The following is a 19511-nucleotide window of genomic DNA, read 5'->3' on the forward strand; positions in this document are numbered from 1 at the left end:
GTACCCGGGCCATCCGGCCTCGCCTGCCCGCGGCTCCCAGGGCTAGGGCCCCGCCCGTGCGGGCTCTGGGGCGCGGGCCCCGGACTGTGGGTTCCCGTCGCTGTCGGGTCACCTCACGGACGAGCTCTCCTGGGGGCCGTGTCCCCGTGGGTTCGCCGCAAGCCCTCCGGAGTCTGCTCCGGTGTCAGGAAAAGCCGCGGATTTTCGGAGCCGTTTGACTTGGCTTTTCAGAACTGTGCTGCCGGAGACCGTTGGTTTGCGTGTGTTTTATTTTTATCACTTTTTTTTTTTTTTTTAAACCAACTCACCGCCATCTCTGCTCCCCTCAGTGGGTAAACTTTGCAGTCAGCTGTTACCGCTTTATTGCGTTAAATTAGTATTCTCTGACGGCAGCTTTTCTATGCCTGCCAGACGCTAGGCACCTTTAAAAGATGCATATTTGTGTAGGAATTAGTGGCGCCGAGGAGACCACGGGACGGGAAGCCTCTTGCATTTTTAGACTTCTTGAAAATTACACTATTCCTGAGCAACTTGCCGAGGAATAATTTGTAAACGCCATAGTGAAGCTTTTATTTATGATATTATTGGCAGAATGAAAATTTGATTATAAACCTGAAGCTTTTATCCGTCAGACTACTTTTGAGACTTATATGCGATGTCTGGACATTTAACTATCATTGAAGGTTCTCAGGAGCTGGGCCTTGATTTTTGCTGGAGTTAATGTATTAAAACAGGACTTCGAACGTGGAAGTAGGAATCCAAGTAGTATTTTATGACTGAGGATGTTAACGTTCATTTTGTATTATTATTCTGATACCATTTGTCTAAAGTTGTCTTATTACTTAATGTAAAAAGGATTTGGATATCCACTATTTATGGCTCAGAGAATTTTGACATAAGTAAACACAGTTTTAGTTCTCTCAGTTTGGAAATTACATTTTTTTCTTTCTTAACTTTTTGATTGAGATATAAAATATCTATGAAGTCATCAAGCGCATAAATCTTAGTTGTGCACCTCAGTGAATTTTTGTCTTTATTGTGCAACCACTAGCTTTCATATTATACCTGTAGAGCATTTCCATCATTCCAGGAGTTTCCCCCTGCTTCTTCCAAGTCAGTTATACCCCTGCCCACCCCCCATCAGTATTCTGATTTCTGTCATCATCTATTAGTTTTGTCTATTTGGGGCTTGATATTAATGGAATCCTACACTATACTCAGCATATTGATTATGAGATTCTTCCATAATGTTTCATGTATCAGTAGTTCTTTTTTATTGCTGTGTGGTAATCCATTGCATCATTATATGGCACTCCTCTGTTGGTGGATATTTATGTTTCCAGTTTTTGTATATTATGTATTTTGAAGAATGCTATGAACATTCTTACAAATGTCTTGGTGAACATCTGTGCATTTCTGTCATCTGTGGAATGGCTAAATCATAAGGTAGGTGGAAAATTACGTTTTAACCATCATGGAGTCTTCCTTTTTAAAAAATACAATTTGTTATTTTAACTTCTATAACATTAAAGATTAGTAAAAAGCATAACTATTATGATTTCAAGACTTAAGTGATTCATTACCATATTATTATTATTTACTCCTTGGATTGCACACCTATGACAGTCTTCTACCAGACTGTCATTATTTGTTTAAACTGTCTGTTAGACAAGTCTGTTAGTTAGAGCTGGTGATGTTCTGTCCCTGAAGCTTGCTGTATAACACTTAGATAAGAACTGTGTTACTCAAGTTAGTGGTTGCTAGGGGAAATGAAACACCAAAAGGATGTGCCTAAAAACGGATTGAAGAATCATAGGATTGCAAGTCAAAAAACTTACATTGTTGTTGTCATACTGCACAAAGTCCTAGGATAAATGTAAAATTGAATTATAAGGTTAGTTACAAATGTGAATTTACTATAGGAGTACAGTGATTTCCACCTGTACTGAGATACTGATAGATTTATAATGGGAACAGACAACAAAAATCACTAAACATTTGTGGGAAATCAGTAGCATGTAAGAGATGGCCCAGACTGAACAGATACAAGGACTGGACCTGAAGCAATGTAGTTCATGTAAGAAAAAGAAAAAAACTTTAAGATAAATGTTAATATGCTTAGATTTCGGAGGGTATCATGCCTACTGAACATATACAGGCTGCCCTGAAAACACGCAATCAGTTCTTGAATATTAAAACATAGAAAGTAGGGAAAAACAGCTAACGTGGAAAATGGATCCAGGAGAGGGCCAGTGTACATCTAATAGGAATTCCAGGAGGGAATAGAAATTAGAAGAGGAGAAATAACCACAGAGATAACAGATCATGAAGGTAGGAGTATCCAGGCAGAATCTTGGGCAGCCTGATTAGACTTCTAATCTGAGACATGGAATGCTGGATGACAGTGGAGCAGAGTTTTAAAAGTGCTCGCTGTACATTTTTTTTTCCATTGGACATATTTCGAATTCAAAATCTTATCCCTAACCGAACTGTCATTCAAAGTGGGGGCAAAATTAAGTCATTTTCACCCAGAACCACTAGGAATACCTCAGGATGTACTATATCAAATGAAAAATTAATCCAAGAAAAATAGATGTGGATGTGGAATTCAAGAAACAGTGATCAAAGAAAACAGTAAAACTTATTTCTTTATTCCAAGGCATTGATAACTATAGCTAAGAAACGTAATGGAATGCAAAGGAAGGATTCATAAACCAGAGTAGGTATAGTTTTCAAGTCTGTAATCTGGAAGAAATATTTAACGTGATTTTAAAGTTGATTGGGAAGGTGGGTAATAAATAAAGGCATGTTGGAAGGCTTATCCTGAGTATCTATGCTATAGATACTGACCAGTTACATATTGGAATGAATGCTTTAAGGAAATTTGTCCCAGCAGTTCCATTTACAGGGATTTATTCTATAGATGAATTAACATGTGGAAAGTCATGTGTATACATATAAGACTATGTCTGCTGAGATGTTAATAGTGTCAGTAGATTTAAAAGGATACACAAGGGACTTCCCTGGTGGCGCAGTGGTTAAGAATCCGCCTGCCAGTGCAGGAGATGTGACTTCAATCCCTGGTCCAGGAAGATCCCACATGCCGTGGAGCAACTAAGCCCATGCGCCACAACTACTGAGCCTGCGCTCTAGAGCCCGGGAGCCACAACTAATGAGCCCACATGCCAAAACTACTGAAGCCCGTGTGCCTAGAGCCTGTGCTCCGCAACAAGAGAAGCCACCGCAATGAGAAGCCTGTGCACCGCAACAAAGAGTAGCCCCCACTCACCGCAACTAGAGAAAGCCCGCCACAGCAACGACGATCCAACACAGCCAAATAATAATAATAATAATAAAATAAATAAATAAAAGGATACAGAAAAACTGGAGAGGGGAACTGGGCCTCTGGGATAGAAGGGAGAGGTGTCACTCTATGCCCTTATATCGTGTTTAACCTTTTTATCACGTGTATTTATTTTGTGGAATTTTATAAATATAAAAAATTTTTAGGAGTGTAAAAATTGTAAGGGTTTAGAGCATGGATTGCCAAATCTGGGTGACCACTTGTTTTAGTATGATCTGTGACCTGAGAGTGGCTTTTATATTTTTAAGTGCTTGGGAAAAAAAGAATAATAGTTTGTAACATGAAAATTATATGAAGTTCAAATTTCAGTGTCCATTGGAACACACCTGTGCCATTCATTTACGCATTTTGTGCTACAAGGCAGAGTTAATTGGTTGTGATATTTGCTACTTGACCCTTTACCTAAAATGTTTGCTAACCCCCGATTTAGAGGCCAGAAATAGACTTCCATATATATAGGAATTTTGCCTATGATTAAAGTGGCATTTCAGCTTAGTGTCAAGAGCATGGATTGTTTAATAAGTGGTAAGAATTGACTATCTGTTTGAGGAAATACATTTTATAGTAGGAATTCCAGGAGGAATATATAGCCAAAATTCTCAAGCCAAGATTGAGAATACAGGAAAAGCTTCTCAGGCCAAAATTGAGAAATAATACAGGAAAAGCTTGATAGGTTTAACCATTAACAACAACAAAACAAAACTTTGAGTAATGGGAAATAATACCTAAAACTTATTGAACACTTAATGCTTGTCATGTTTTACTTAATTAATTGTTACAATAATACTCCAAGGTAGGTGCTATAACTGTACCCACTTAACGGGTGAGAAAACTGAAACTTATAGAGATTAAGGAACTTGTCTGTGTTGATGAGTTAGAAAGTGATCGAGCAGATATGTGCACTTAGGCTATCTGGCTCCCAAGACTATTATACAGACAAAAACTGAAAGAATTATTTGTAATTTGTTAACACCATTGTATAGATATTATCTATGTCAGCACATCTGGATCTACCTCATTCCTTTTAGATAGACATTCTATTGTATAAATGTCTGCAGTTTACTGAACCTTTCCCCTACTGATGGATAAAGTTGCTTTTATTTTTATTTAGCTGTTACATATAACACTAGTAAACATCTTATGCATGTGACTTTATATACTAGTATGAATATTTCTGTAGTTTAGAATCTTAAAAGTGGAATTGCAAATTGTTGCACTAAAGGGCATGTGCATTTAAATCAGATTTGTCCTCCAAAAAATAAGAATGTGTGTGTGTATGTGTGTGTGCGTGTGTATTTTTAGTTTATCATTCATCAAAGGAATTGTAACATCTTGGAAAGAACCTTGGCCATCCAAGCAAGTGATTTCTTTTTACAGACGAAGCCCAGAAAAGTTAAGTATTATGCTCAAGATTACGTAGCTATTAAGTAGCTATGACACTTGACTTTGTTTTTACTGTGCCACAGGCTGCCTTTGGCACAATTTTCTGCTTTATATATAAAGATACGGGTATTACTCTCATTTGTTTTGCTGAAATCCACGTACCATAAATTTAATTTTCCCTGGAAACACTTGTCAAAACGATGCATCTGATGTTACTTGTTCTTGGCACCCAACACAGTGGCTGTCTTAGTTTGGGCAGTTATAACAAAGTACCATAGACTGAGTGGCTTATAAACAACAAATATATTTCTCAAGTCTGAGATCAGGGTGCCAGCATAGTTGGGTTCTGGTGAGGATCCTCTTCCAGGTTGTAGACTGCCAACTTCTTGTATCTTCACAAGGCAGAAAGAGGGCTACTTAATTCTCTGGGGTCTCTCTCATAAGGACACTAATCCCATTCAGAAGGGCTCCACCCTCATGAACTAATTATCTCCCAAAGGCCCTACTCCTAATACTGCCATATTGGGGGTTAGGATTTCAACATATGAATTTGCCGGTGAGGGTGGGGGAATATTCCATTCATTGCAGTGCCTGACATACAGTAGTAGGTACTCAAATATTTGTTGAATGCACGCTGCCTTTTGGTGATCAGTATTTCTAAATATTTACAAAGTATTTATTCAATGACCTTAAAGAATCCATGTATCATTGTAATACTCATCAGTTGCTCAAGAAGTAAAAAGTTCTAATTCCCTCCCTTACATGTGTTTGTACTTCATAATGTTTTAGTTTAGTCTGCTGACAGAGGTTTTGTTTTCCTAATCTTTGTGACTTTTTGTTGTTTAAAAAATGAACTCAAAATTATACATTTAGTATTTGAAAACTTTAGAAATCGTTCAGAAAATTTAGGAAGATTATACAGACTAGAACGTTGAAAATAAATAAATTCAGATTCAAATGGGTTGCTTGTATTTTGCAGAAAGCAGTAGGCTACTCTTATTGCAGAAGTTAGTTTGGCACATTGCAGTGTAAGCATCCTGGAAGTGATCATGAAATGTTTATTGGTAGTTTCATAAAATTATAGAATCAAATGTTTGAGTAGAAACTGGTTAAAGGTCATATTATTTAGGGATCATTACTGTAGAATGAACTATCTTTAATGCTCTCTTGTTTTCTCAGAAGCACAAGGCAAATAGAAAAAATGTAACAAGACTTTCAGAGTAATCTGAGTACTACTTTTGTGGCGGCCGGGGCCTGGTGTATGCTTTGTTTTTTTAAATCCAGATTTTTAGTCAACAAATCTTCATATTTGTCTTAATGAACAAAATGGAGTTTACTTACAAATGCCTCTTTGGCACTACTAAACAGCTTCACTGAGGTATAATTGACTTACAATAAACTACACGTTTAAAGTATAAAATTTGATAATTTGAACATACCGTATATACCTGAAATCATCACCACAATCAAAATGATGGACAAATCCATCACTCCCAAAAGTTTCTTTGTGCCCTTTTATAATTCCTTCCTGGTACGACCTTCCCTACCCTCGCCCCATCCCAGGCAACCACTGACTCCTCTGCTTTCTGTCACTACAAATTACCTTACGTTTTCTAGAATTTATATAAATGGAATCATACTCTTTCATTGTACTCCTTTCTTGTTGGGCTTCTATTATTGAGATTCACCCATATTGAAACATGTATCAGTAGTTTATTCCTTTTTATTGATGAGCTGTGTTCCATTGTATGGCTGTATTAGTTTGTTTATCCATTCACTTGTTAATGGACATTTGAGTTATTTCTAGTTTTTGGCTGTTTCATATAAAGCTGTTATGAACATTTATGTACAAGTCTTTGTATGGACATATGCTTTCATTTCTCTTGGTTAAATATCTAGGAATGGAATGGCTCAATCAAGCGATAGGCTTATATTTAACTTGTTAAGAAACTGTGAAACCATCTCACATTACCACCAGCAGTGTATTAAAGTTCTAGTTCCTCCACATTGTCACCAACATATCAATCTTTTTAATTTTAGCCCGTCTAAGATTAGCCATTGTGGTGTCTCATTTTGGTTTGAATTTGCATTTCCCTGATGGCTAACAGTGTTGAGTATTTTTTTTCATGTGCTTATTTGAAGTGTTTCTTCAAATCTTTTGCCAATTTTTGATTGTGTTTGTTTTGTTATTGCATTTTGATACTTTTAAAAATAGATTCTGAATACAAGTCTTTTATCATATATATGCTTTGCCCATATTTTCTCCTGGCCTGTCACTTGTTTTTCCATTCCCTTTATAGTGTTCTTCAAAGAGCACAAATTTTGATGAAGTCCAGTTTATCAGTTATGCTGTTAGTGTCATATCAAAGAAATCTTTGCCTAATTCAAGGTCACAGAGATTTTCTCTTATGCTTCTAGTTTTATATTTTAAGGTTTTCATTTAGACCTATGATTCATTTTGTGATTTTTTTAATTGAAGTACAGTTGACTTAAAGTATTAGTTTCAGGTGTACGACATAATGATTCAATATTTTTATAGGTTATACTACATTTAAAGTTATAAAATATTAACTATGTTCCCTGTGCTGTGCATTACATCCTTGTATCTTATTTACTTTAAACCTAGTAGTTCGTACCTCTTAACCCCCTTCCCCTATTATGCCCTTCTCCCCTATAATTCATTTTAAATTATATCGTAGTGCATATGAAGCGGTATCTCATTGTAGTTTTCATTTGCATTTCCCTATTGGTTTATGATGTTGACCATATTTTCACATGCTTATCAGCTTAATCTTTAGAAAAATGTCTATTCATACCTTTTGTTCATTGGGTTATTTTTTAATATTGAGTTATAAGAGTTCTTTATATGTTCTAGATGCGTCATATATTCTAGATGCATCTTATATATTCTAGATATATATATTTATATATTCTATTATATTTCCTAGTAGATGCATGGTTTACAAATATTTTCTCCCATCCTTTTCACTTTCTTGATGATACCCTTTACAGCACAAAAGTTTTTAATTTTAATGAAATCTAATTTATATATTTGGTCTTTGGTATTTTGGTGTCATAGATCTAAGAAACCATTGCCTAATCCAAGGTCACAAAGATTTACATTTATGTTTTGTTTATAAGTGTATAGCTTTATAGTTTTAGCTCTTACATTTAGATCTTTGACCCATTTTGAGTTAACTTTTGACTATAGGGTGAGGTAGAGATTCAGTTTCATTCTTTGCTTGTGAGTACAGGTATCCTAGCACCGTTTATTGAAAAGACTCTTCTTTTCCCATTAAGTTACCTTGCCACCCTTGTTGAAAATCACTTGACTTACTGTGAAGGTTTATTTCTGGATCCTAAATTCTATCCCATTGATCCATATGTCTAGTCTTATGCTAGCTCCATGCCATCTTGATTACTGTAGCTTTGAAGTAAGTTTTGAAATGGGAAAGTTGAGTCCTCCAATTTTGTTCTTCTTAGTACTGTTTTGGCTGTTCTGGGTTCCTTGAATTTCCATGAGTTTAGGATAAGCTTGTCCATTTCTGTAAAGCTGGGAATCTGAAGAGGATTGTGTTGAATCTGTAAATCAATTTTGAGAGTATTGCCATCTTAATAATATCAAGTCTTCCAGTCAGTGAGCATCGGTACCTTTCCACTTATTTAAATCTTTAATTTCTTTTAACAGTGTATTGTAGTTTTCAGAATACAAGTCTTGTACTTCTTTTTTTTTTAGTTGAAGTATAGTGGATTTACAATGTTGTGCTAATTTCTGCTGTACAGCAAAGTGACTCAGTTATACAAACATATACATTCTTTTTTTATATTCTTTTCCATTATGGTTTATCCCAGGAGATTGGATATAGTTCCCTGTGCTATTCAATAGGACCTTGTTGTTTATCCATTCTACATGTAATAGTTTGCATCTACTAACCTCAAACTATCAGTTCATCCCTCTCCCTCCCCCCTCTCCCGTGGCAACCACAAGTCTGTTCTCTATGTCTGTGAGTCTCTTTCTGTTTTGTAGATAGGTTCAGTTGTGCCGTGTTTTAGATTCCACATATAAGTGATATCATATGGTATTTGTCTCTTTCTGACTTCACTTAGTATGATAATCTCTAGTTGCATTCATGTTGCTGCAAGTGACATTATTTCATTCTGTTTTATGGCTGAGTAGTAGTATTCCATTGTATATATGTACCACATCTACTTTATCCATTCATCTGTCGATGGACATTGAGGTTGTTTCCATGTCTTGGGTATTGTGAATAGTGCTGCTATGAACATAGGGGTGCATGTATCTTTTTGAATTGTAGTTTTATCTGGCTGTATGCCCAGGAGTGCGATTGCTGGGTCATATGGTAATTCTGTTTTTAGTTTTCTGAGGAACCTCCATACTGTTTTCCACAGTGGCTGCACCAACTTACATTCCCACCAACAGTGTAGGAGAGTTCCCTTTTCTCCACACCCTCTCCAGCATTTGTTATTTGTAGAGTTTTAGTGATGGCCATTCTGACCGGTGTGAGGGGGTACCTCACTGTAGTTTTGATTTGCGTTTCTCTAATAATTAGCGATGTTGAGCATCTTTTCATGTGCCTGCTGGCCATCTGTATATCTCCTTTGGAGAAATGTCTGCTAAGGTCTTCTGCCCATTTTTCAATTGGGTTGTTTGTTTTTTTGTTGTTGAGTTGTATGAGCTGTTTGTATATTTTGGAGGTTAAGCCCTTGTCAGTCGCATCATTTGCAAATATTTTCTCCCAGTCCTCTGTAGGTTGTCTTTTTTGTTTTGTTTGTTTTATGGTTTCCTTTGCTGTGCAAAAACTTGTAAGTTTAATTAGGTCCTGTTTGTTTGTTTTTGTTTTTATTTCTATTGCCTTGGGAGACTGACTTAAGAAAACATTGGTACGATTTATGTCAGAATGTTTTGCCCATGCTCTCTTCTAGGAGTTTTATGGTGTCATGTCTTATGTTTAAGTCTTTAATAAGCCATTTTGAGTTTATTTTTGTGCATGGTATGAGGGTGTGTTTTAACTTCATTGGTTTACATTGCAGCTGTCCAACTTTCCTAGTACCACTTGCTGAAGAGACTTTTTCGCATTTTATGTTCTTGCCACCTTTGTTGAAGATTAATTGACTGTAGGTGTGTGGGTTTATTTCTGGACTCTCTTTTCTGTTCCATTGCTCCATATGTTGTGTTTTTGTACGAATACCACACTGTTTTGATTATTGTAGCTTTGTAGTATTGTCTGAAGTCTGGGAGAGTTATGCCTCCTGCTTTGTTTTTTTCCTCAGGATTGCTTTGGCAATTCTGGGTCTTTTATGGTTCCATATAAATTTTTGAGCATGGGAAATTTTCTTTTATGGTTCCGTATAAATTTTTGAGCATGGGAAGTTTTTCCATTTCTTTGAATCATCTTTAATTTCCTTTATTAATGTTTTATACTTCTCAGAGTTTAAGTCTTTCACCTCCTTGGTCAGGTTTATTCCTAGGTATTTTATTTTTTTTGGTGTGATTTTAAAAGTTTTTTTTTTTTTTTTTTACATTCCCTTTCTGTTATCTCATTGTTAGTGTAAAAAAGTGCAACCGATTTCTGAATGTTAATCTTGTATCCTGGTACTTTGCTGAATTCATTTATTAGATATAGTAGTTTTTTGTGTGGAGTCCTTAGGGCTTTCTATGTATAGTATCATGTTATCTGCATATAGTGACAATTTTACCTCTTCCCTTCCAATTTGGATACCGTTTACAGTAAGTAAGTCCCCTACATACGAACCTTCAAGTTGCGAGCTTCCAAAGATTTGAATGTGCGTTCACATGTCTAATCACGTAAGTTAGTTCTGTTTGACGAGAACTAACTGTTAGTTTTAGAGGCAGAGGACCTAGACGTAGAACAGTACACAAAGGTTGCAGCAGCCATTCAGAATACAATCCAGTGCTACCGTGTCTTCTATGACAAGAAAAAAAGAGCTACTACCCAGATACCACTGGATCATATTTTCAAAAGGTTAGATAGAATTGAATCCAGCAAGGAACCAGAACCTGTGCCACCAACGTCAGGCATGAGTGAAATTGCAGCTTGCCCTCCATCTCCTATTGCTGATGATCCTTCAACTCTACCATCTCCCACCTCCTCTCCCTCCTCCAGTCAGTAACTCTTCTTGCCTGTTCACTCGATAACCAACCCCTATATGCCCACTGTTGTACTACTGTACTTTTCCAGGTACTGTACTGTAAGATTAAAAATGTTTTATTTTTTGTGTTTGTTTGTTACGTATTATTTGTGTGAAAAGTATTATAAACCTATTACAGTACAGTACTATATAGATGATTGTGTTAGTTGGGTACCTAGGCTAACTTTGTTGGACTTACGAACAAGTTGGACTTACGAGCATGCTCTCGTAATGGAACTCATTCGTATGTAGTGGACTTACTGTATTTCCTTTTCTTGTCTGATTGCTGTGGCTAGGCCTTCCAATACTATGTTGAATAGAAGTGGTGAGAGTGGGCATCCTTGTCTTGTTCCAGATTTTAGTGGGAAGACTTTCGGCATTTCAACATTGAGTATTATATTGGTTGTGCGTTTGTCATAAATGGCTTTTATTATGTGGAGATATGTTCCCTCTGTACCCGCTTTGGTAAGAGATTTATTGTGAATGGATGTTGAATTTTGTCAAATGCTTTTTCTGCATCTGTTGAGATGATTGTGTGGTTTTTGACTTTTCTTTTGTAATGTGGTGTATTACATTGATTGATTTGCGTGTGTTGACCCATTCTTGTGAACTTGGGATGAATCCCACTTGGTGGTGGTGTATGATCTTTTTTATGTGTTGTTGGATTCAGTTTGCTAATATTTTGTTGAGAATTTTTGCATCTATATTTATCAAAGATATTGGCTTGTAACTTTCTTTTTTGGTGGTATCTTTGTCTGGTTTTGATATCAGGGTGATGGTGGCTTCATAGAATGTCTTTGGGAGTGTTCCCTCCTCTTCAGTCTTGTGGAAGAGTTTGAGAAGGATCGATATATGTTCTTTGTATGTTTGGTGGAATTCACCTGTGAAGCTGTCTGTTCCTGGAGTTTTGTTTGTAGGGAGTTTTTTTTTTAATTACTATTACAGATTCTATTTCACTGCTAGTGATTGGAGTGTTCAAATTATCTATTTCTTCTTGATTCAGTTTTGGTGGGCTGTATGTTTCTAGAAAGTTGTCCGTTTCTTGTAGGCTGTCAAATTTGTTGGCATATACTTGTTCATAGTATTTTCTTATGGGTTTTTATATTTCTGTGGTGTTGGTTGAGATTTCTCCTTTTTCATTTCTTATTTTGTTTATTTGGGTTCTCCCTCTTTTCTTCTTGGTGGTCCTGGCCAGAGGTTTGTCAATTTTGTTTATCCTTTCAAAGAACCAGCTCTTGGTTTTAGTGATATTTTCTTGTTTTTTTAAATCTCTATTTTATTTATTTCCTCCCTGATCTTTATTATTTCCTTCCTTCTGCTGATTTCAGCTTTCATTTGTTCTTCTTTTTCTAATTCTTTTAGGTGGTAGGTTAGGTTGTTTACTTGAGATTTTTCTTGTTTTTTGAGGAAGGCCTGTATCCCTGTCAACTTCCCTCTAAGAACTGCTTTTCCTGCATCCCATAGATTTTGTATGGTATTTTTTATGGTATTCTCAAGGTATTTTTTAATTTCCTTTCTGATTTCCTTGTTGACCCATTGGTTTTTTAGTAGCATGTTGCTTAGTCTCCATGTAATCATTTTTTCCTCATTTCTTTTCCTGTGGTTGATTTCTAGTTTCATGCTGTTGTGGTCAGAGAGGATGCTTGAAATAATTTCTGTACTCTTAAATTCGTTGAGGTTAGTTTTGTGCCCTAGTATGTGGTCAGTCCTAGAGAATGTTCCATGTGCACTTGGAAAAAATGTGTTCTGTTTTTTTTTTCAGATATAATGTCCTGAAAATATCAATTAAGTCTAACTGTTCTGTTGTATCATTTAGGATCTGTGTTGCCTTACTGATTTTCTGTTTAGAAGATCTGTCCATTGATGTGAGTGAGGTGTTAAAGTCTCCTAATATTATTGTATTCCCATCAGTTTCTCCTTTTATGTCTGTTAGTGTTTGTTTTATGTATTTGGATGCTCTTATTAGGTGCATATATGTTGACCAGCGTAAAATCATCTTCTTGTATTGATCCTTTTATCATTATATAGTTTCCTTCTTTATCTTTCTTTACGGCCTTTGTTTTGAAGTATTTTGTCTGATACAAGTATTGCAACTGTCGCTTTCTTGTCATTTCTGTTTGCATGAAATATCTTTTTCCATCTCCTCACTTTCAGTCTGTGTGTCCTTTTCCCTAAGGTGGGTCTCTTGTAGACAGCAGCATATTGTAGGCTCTTGTTTTTTTACCCAGTTTGCCACTCTGTCTTTTGATTGAGCATTCAGTCCATTGACATTTAAGGTAATTATTGATACATATATATTTATTGCCATTTTAAACCTTGTTTTCCAGTTGATTCTATGTTTTTTCTTTGTTCCTTTTTCTTTTTGTGGTTTGATGATTTTATTTTATGCTTGTGTTCTTTTTGGTTTTTGTGAATCTGTTGTATGTTTTTGATTTGTGGTTGCCTGTTTTTCAAGTATGTTAACCCCTTCCTATATCTGCTTGCTTTAGATTGAGTCATATAGGTTCTCTTGCTTTAGCTTGATAGTCATATAGGTTCTAACACATTCTAAAGAAAAGAATCTACATTTTCTTACTCTTTTCCCCACATTTTATGATTTTGATGTCCTTTTTTACATCTTCACGTTTATCCTTTTGCTGTTCCTTGTGTTTATCATCGCTTTCACAAATCGGTTTTTTCTTTTTTTTTTTTCTTTTTGCTCTGTATACCGGCTAATTTAACTGATTTACTTTCCAGTTATGATTTCCTCCTTCCTATATCTTCCTACTTCTTTTTTGTTTAGAGAAGACCTTTCAATATTTCTTTTAGGATAGGTTTAGTATGGCTGTATTCTTTTAGTTTTTGCTTATTTGAGAAATTTTTTATTTCTACTCTATTCTAAATGATGACCTTGCTGGGTAGAGTATTCTAGGTTGCAGATTTTTCTCTTTCAAGACTTTGAATGTATTTTGCCACTCCCTTCTGGCTGCACCGTTTCTTTAGAGAAATTAGCTGATAGCCTTATGGGGGTTCCCTTGTAATTAACTCTGTTTTTCTCTTGCTGCTTTTAGAATCCTCTTTTTATCTTTAACTTTTGCCATTTTTATTATAATATGTCTTGGTGTAGGTCTGTTCGGGTTCACCTTGTTTGGGACCCTCTGTGCTTCCTGTATCTATCTGTTTCCTTCTTTAGGTTTGGGAAGTTTTCAGCCATAATTTCTTCAAATACATTTTCAATTCCCTTTTTTCTTTGTTCTCCTTCTGGAATCCCTACTGTGTGTAGATTGGCACACTTTATATTATTCCACAGGTCTCTTATATTACTTTCATGTTTTTTTTTTTCATTTGGCTTTCTGTCTGTTTTTTTTTTTTTTGCGGTAATGCGGGCCTCTCACTGCTGTGGCCTCTCCCGTTGTGGAACACAGGCTCAGCGGCCATAGCTCACTGGCCCAGCTGCTCCACGGCATGTGGGATCCTCCCGGACCGGGGCACGAACCCGTGTCCCCTGCATCGGCAGGCGGACTCTCCACCACTGCGCCACCAGGGAAGCCCCTGTCTGTTGTTTTGATTGGGTTATTTCCATTATTCTATCTTCCAGATCACATATTCTTTCTTCTGCATTATTTATTCTGCTATTTGTTCTCTTTAGCTCAACTTTCATCTCAGCAAATGAATTTTCCAATTTTTCTTGGCTCTTCCTTATAGTTTCTAGTTCCTTTTTACGGTAATCTTCATTTCTGTTGATACCCTTTCTTAATTTCTTCAGTATTTTCATTACCTCCTTTTTATTTTTATTTTATTTTATTTTTTTGCGGTACACAGGCCTCTCACTATTGTGGCCTCTCCCATTGCAGAGCGCAGGCTTGGACACGCAGGCTCAGCGGCCATGGCTCACGGGCCCAGCCGCTCCGCGGCATGTGGGATCTTCACGGACCGGGGCACGAACCTGTGTCACGTGCATCGGCAGGCGGACTCTCAACCACTGTGCCACCAGGGAAGCCCCGATCTTTGTACTTCTTTTGTTAAAATTATTCCTAAGCACTTTTATTCTTTTTGGTGTAAATAAATTGTTCTCATAATTTTATTTTCAGATTATTCATTGCTGGTATATAGAAATGCAGTTGATTTTTGTGTATTGATCTTGTATCCTGAGTTCCTAATTTCTTAGGATTTTCTTTATGCAAGATCACATCATCTGCAAATAGAGATCGTCCTCTTTTTTTTCAATTCAGATGTCTTTTATTTTGTTTTCTTGCCTAATTGCCCTGATTAGAACATCCTTCAATACAATGTTTAATAGAAGTGATGAGAGCAGACATCCTTTTCTTATTCCTGATCTTAGGGGGAAAGCATGCGTCTTTCACCATTAAATATGAAGTTAGCTGTGGGTTTTTTATATATGCCCTTTATCAGGTTGAGGAAGTTGCCTTCTATTCCTCGTGTGTTGGGTGGTTTTATCAGGAAGTGGTGCTGGATTTTGTGAAATGTTTTTTCTGTGTCTATTGATACAATCATATGGGTTTTGTCCTTTATTCTATTGATGTGGTGTATTGCATTAATTGATTTTCAGATGGTAAATTCACCTTGCATTTTTGGGATAAATCACACTGGTCATGGTGTTTTGTGTTGATAGATTTAGTGTGCTAACATTTTGTTGAGGATTTTTGTGTCTATATTCATAAGAAATATTGGTCTGTAGTTTTCTTTTGATATCTTTATCTGGTTTTAGTAGCACAGCAATACTGGCCTTATAGAATGAGTTGGGAGGTATTCCCTCTGTTTTTTGAAAGAGTTTGTGAAGCATTGGTATTCTTATTAATTCTTGGTTGAATTCACTGGTAAAACCGTCTGATTCTGGACTTTTCTTTGTGGGTAGTTTTTGATTACTAATTGAGTCTCATTATAAGTCTATTCATATTTACTATTTCTCCTTGAGTCAGTTACAGTAGTTTGTGTCTTTCTAGGAATTTGTCCATTTCATTCAGTTATATTTGAAAGCAATTTAAATAATAACAGAAATCTTGGGGAATTCCCTGGCGGTCCAGTGGTTAGGACTCAGCACTTTCACTGCCATGGCCCGGGTTCAATCCTGGTCTGGGAACTAACATCCCACAAGCTGCGCAGTGTCGCCAAATAAAAAGAAAGACATCTTGTAATTATCCATGTAGTTAACATTTCTGGTTTCTTCATTGCTTTGTGTAGATCCATATTTCTATCTGCTAACATTTTCCTTCTGCCTAAAGGACTTGTAGTGAAGGTCTGATGGTGATGAATTCTTTTAGCTTTTTAATATCTAAAAAAAAGTTTTTTGTCTTTGTTCTTGAATACTTTTTCTGAATGTAGAATTCTAGGTAGATGTATTTTTCCTTTCAGTTCTTTAAAGACATTGCTCCATTCTCTTTGTTTTTTGTTTTGTATGATGTGTTTTTTTCCTTTGGCCACTTTTAAGATTTTCTGTTTATCGTAGGATTTGTGCAGTTTGATTATCATGAGCTTTGCTTTAGTTTTCTTTGTGGCTTTTGTATTTGGTATTCGTTGAGCTTCTTGGATCTGTGTGTTGATAGTTCATCAAATTTGGAAAATGTTCAGCCTTATTTCTTTAAATATTTCCCCTAGCCCCCTCCCCCTTGTTTGGAGACGCTAATTACGTATATATTAGGCTGCTTGAAGTTGTCAGGCAGCTTACCAGGTGCTCTATTCATGCTTTTCATTACTTTTTCCTTCTACATTTTGAATAATTTCTGTTGCTATGTGTTCAATTCATTAATATTTTGTTCTGAAATATCTGCTGTAAATCCCATTCAGTATATTTTTCATCTCAGAAATTGATGTTTTCGTCTCCTTAGTTCAATTTGGATCTTTTTTTAATGTCGTCTGTGTGTCTCCCTATTTTTTTGAACATGATTATCTTTTTAAATACAGTTATAATAACTTTTAATGTCCTTTTCTGTGAATTCCAGCATCTCTGTCATTTCTAGGTCAGTTTCAATCATTAATTTTTTCATTATGGGTTGTGTTTTTCTTTTTCTTTGTATGCCTGATCATTTTTGTTTGGAGGGCAAACGTTTTGAATTTTATTTTACTGGATGCTGGATATTTTTATATTCCTATAAATATTTGTGAGGCTTGTTGTACAGTTATATGGAAACAATTTGATCCTTTCAGGCCTTCCTTTTAAGGTTTGTTGGCAGGATCAGGCCCGTATTTAGTCTAGAGCTAATTATTTCCCACTACTGAGGCAAGACCTTTTTGAGTACTCTACCCAATGCCCCATGAATTTTGAGGTTTTCCAGTTTGTCTGGTGGGAACAGTCACTATTCTTGGCCCTGTTTGAATGCTGAGTTCTGTGTCTTCTAATCTTTTGTGTGCTTCTGTCCTTAGGCTCAGTTAGTTTCTTCATATGCCTGCCCTTATTAGTGCTCTGCTGCACACCCAAAGGGTGTCCTCTTGAGATCTCTGGAGTTCTCTCCCTGTCCAGCTCTCTCCTCTGGTACTATATCCTTTGAACCTAGCTGCCTTGGTCTCCTCAGACTGTCAGCTCCACCTCATCAACTCAGGGAGTTACCTGGGCTCTACTTAGGAGGGGACTCCCTGTGCTATGGCTTGGAAACTACGGCAGAAAGCTGTGCAATCACTTGTTTTTTGTTCCTCCAAGGATCAGTGTACTTTATTACCTAATGTTCAGTATCTTGAAAATCATTGTTTCATATATTGGGGGTTTTTTTTTAATTGATTTTGTTTGTTTTTAGTTGTTTCCAGTGTGAGAGTAAATCTGGTCCATGTTACTTGATCTTGGCTATAAGAGGAAGTCTCTTTAGTCTGTTTTAGAGTGTAAGAATTGGTGGCTCCTAACGTTCTTTTCTACTCTGAGCTCTTTGATTTTGTTTTACATGTCTTTGACAGCTCAGTTTCCCATTTCCACAGTATCCCATTCTCTCCTCAGAACACTTAACTATCTGCTGTTGGTGCTTGGAAGGTTGCTTGGGATTAACTCTGGGTTGCGAATGAACCTGGTTTATCATACAGACAGACTACATAGAATGATGGCAGTCAAGGTGTAACAGGCAGAAAATGGGTGTGTTCTCTAATACTATTCTTAACATATTTAGAGTTGTCATAATCTAGTTTTTTAGGATGTTGTTAAAGAGTTCCCTTCAGGGAACATAAAGGCAAATATGACTTTAATTGGAATCTTTTATGTTTAACAACCACAGAGCTGTGCAACTAACATTTATATTCTAAAATAATTACAGGGACTTCCCTGGAGGTCCAGTGGTTAAAACTTCACCTTCCAGTGCAGGGGGTGCGGGTTTGATCCCTGGTCAGGAAGCTAAGATCCCACATGCCTCATGGCCAAAAAACATAAAACAGAAGCAATATTGTAACAAATTCAATAAAGAGTTTAAAAATGGTCCACATCAAAAAAATCTTTAAAGTAATTACAGCAACTTTTCTTTCATTTCAGTGGATAATATTTAACCGTAAGATATTCAGCTGTAAGATAAGCATGTAAGATATCTCAGACCTGTATTTTGCTTAAAGGAGGGAGAAAGAAGACCTTGGCTTTAATGTTGCCACTTAATAGTTATATAACCTTATTTAAATCTTTTCATTTCTGAACCTATTTTTCCTATACAAAAGAAGATACTAGCAACACTATTCTGAAAGGATGACATGGGAAATGTATAAAAATACCTTATAAATCAGTATTTTTCAAGATTTTTGGATCACAACCCACTTATAAATACATTTTATGTGGCTAGCTCATGCATATGTGTGTGTGTGTATTTGCAACACAAAATTTACTACTATATGTGATATGCACCAGTATTTCCTGTTCTATTTCACTGAAAAGTAAACCTTTGGTAGTGACCCATTAATGAGTGATATCTCACAGTTTAAAATACATTGTCTATATAAAGAAAAAAAACATGAGGCACCATATTAATATAAGGTTGACATACTTAGCTTATATGCTGTTAGTTCTGTTATCAAGTTCGAATATAGTATAGTTAAATATATATAACTTTATTAACTTATTCAAGATTATGCTCCCACATTTTTAGTTTTAATCTTTCTTTTCCCTATAAACGGGCTAGTAATAACTTATAGTTAAGAGATACCTCTGAGTTTTAACTTTTAAACAATGAAATTTAAGTGGTTTCTTATGCTAAGAATTACAGTTCTGAGACATGTTAAAGTCCTAGAACTAATACTGGCTTTGTTTTTTACTTAGTTTTCTTGATACGGTACCAGTATTTTTTTCCTATTTTTTCCTATATCACTTGAAATAAATAAGATTTATAAGCAGTAAAACAGATGCTATCATAGTAAAACTTGTGAATTAAAATTTTAAGGATACTTGGTTATCTTTTGGTTAATTAAAGTAATAAATGGCTAAGGGTAGTTAAGTCCACTGTTTGTGATCCACTAGCCAAAAGAAGTTTGAATCTATCCTACATTTTGTATAAATATGTGCCACAAAAAACACACATTGCAGCATTTTTCACAGAAGGCATCCAGGCTTTCCTAATCGCCAAGAAACTGACGAGGGCTGATGTTCTCTAGTGACCTTCTTCCATAGGTTCTGCTGCACTGGTAGAAACCAATTCTG

General features: G+C 36.1%; 1 protein-coding gene across 14 annotated transcripts in view; it reads left to right on the forward strand.

The window, feature by feature from the left end:
• CSGALNACT2 (chondroitin sulfate N-acetylgalactosaminyltransferase 2) overlaps nucleotides 1–19511 on the forward strand; it is a 56578-nt gene that overhangs the window by 121 nt on the left and 36946 nt on the right. For 10 of the 14 annotated variants that reach the window (XR_016388039.1, XR_016388036.1, XR_016388038.1 and 7 more), the window contains exon 1: nucleotides 3–1446. The exons of 1 other annotated variant lie outside the window; for it this stretch is intronic. The gene's annotated coding sequence lies outside the window, so the exon portion shown is untranslated. Of the gene's footprint in view, nucleotides 1–2; nucleotides 1447–17901; nucleotides 17973–19511 lie in introns of those variants that run through there. 3 more of the 14 variants (XM_089897491.1, XM_089897492.1, XM_089897493.1) reach the window with 3 other exon arrangements.

This window comes from Delphinapterus leucas, chromosome 16, assembly GCF_059928025.1.
Source record: "Delphinapterus leucas isolate spDelLeu-1000000601 "Yukka" chromosome 16, BTC_Dleu_Yukka2, whole genome shotgun sequence".
Classification (NCBI taxonomy): domain Eukaryota; kingdom Metazoa; phylum Chordata; class Mammalia; order Artiodactyla; family Monodontidae; genus Delphinapterus; species Delphinapterus leucas.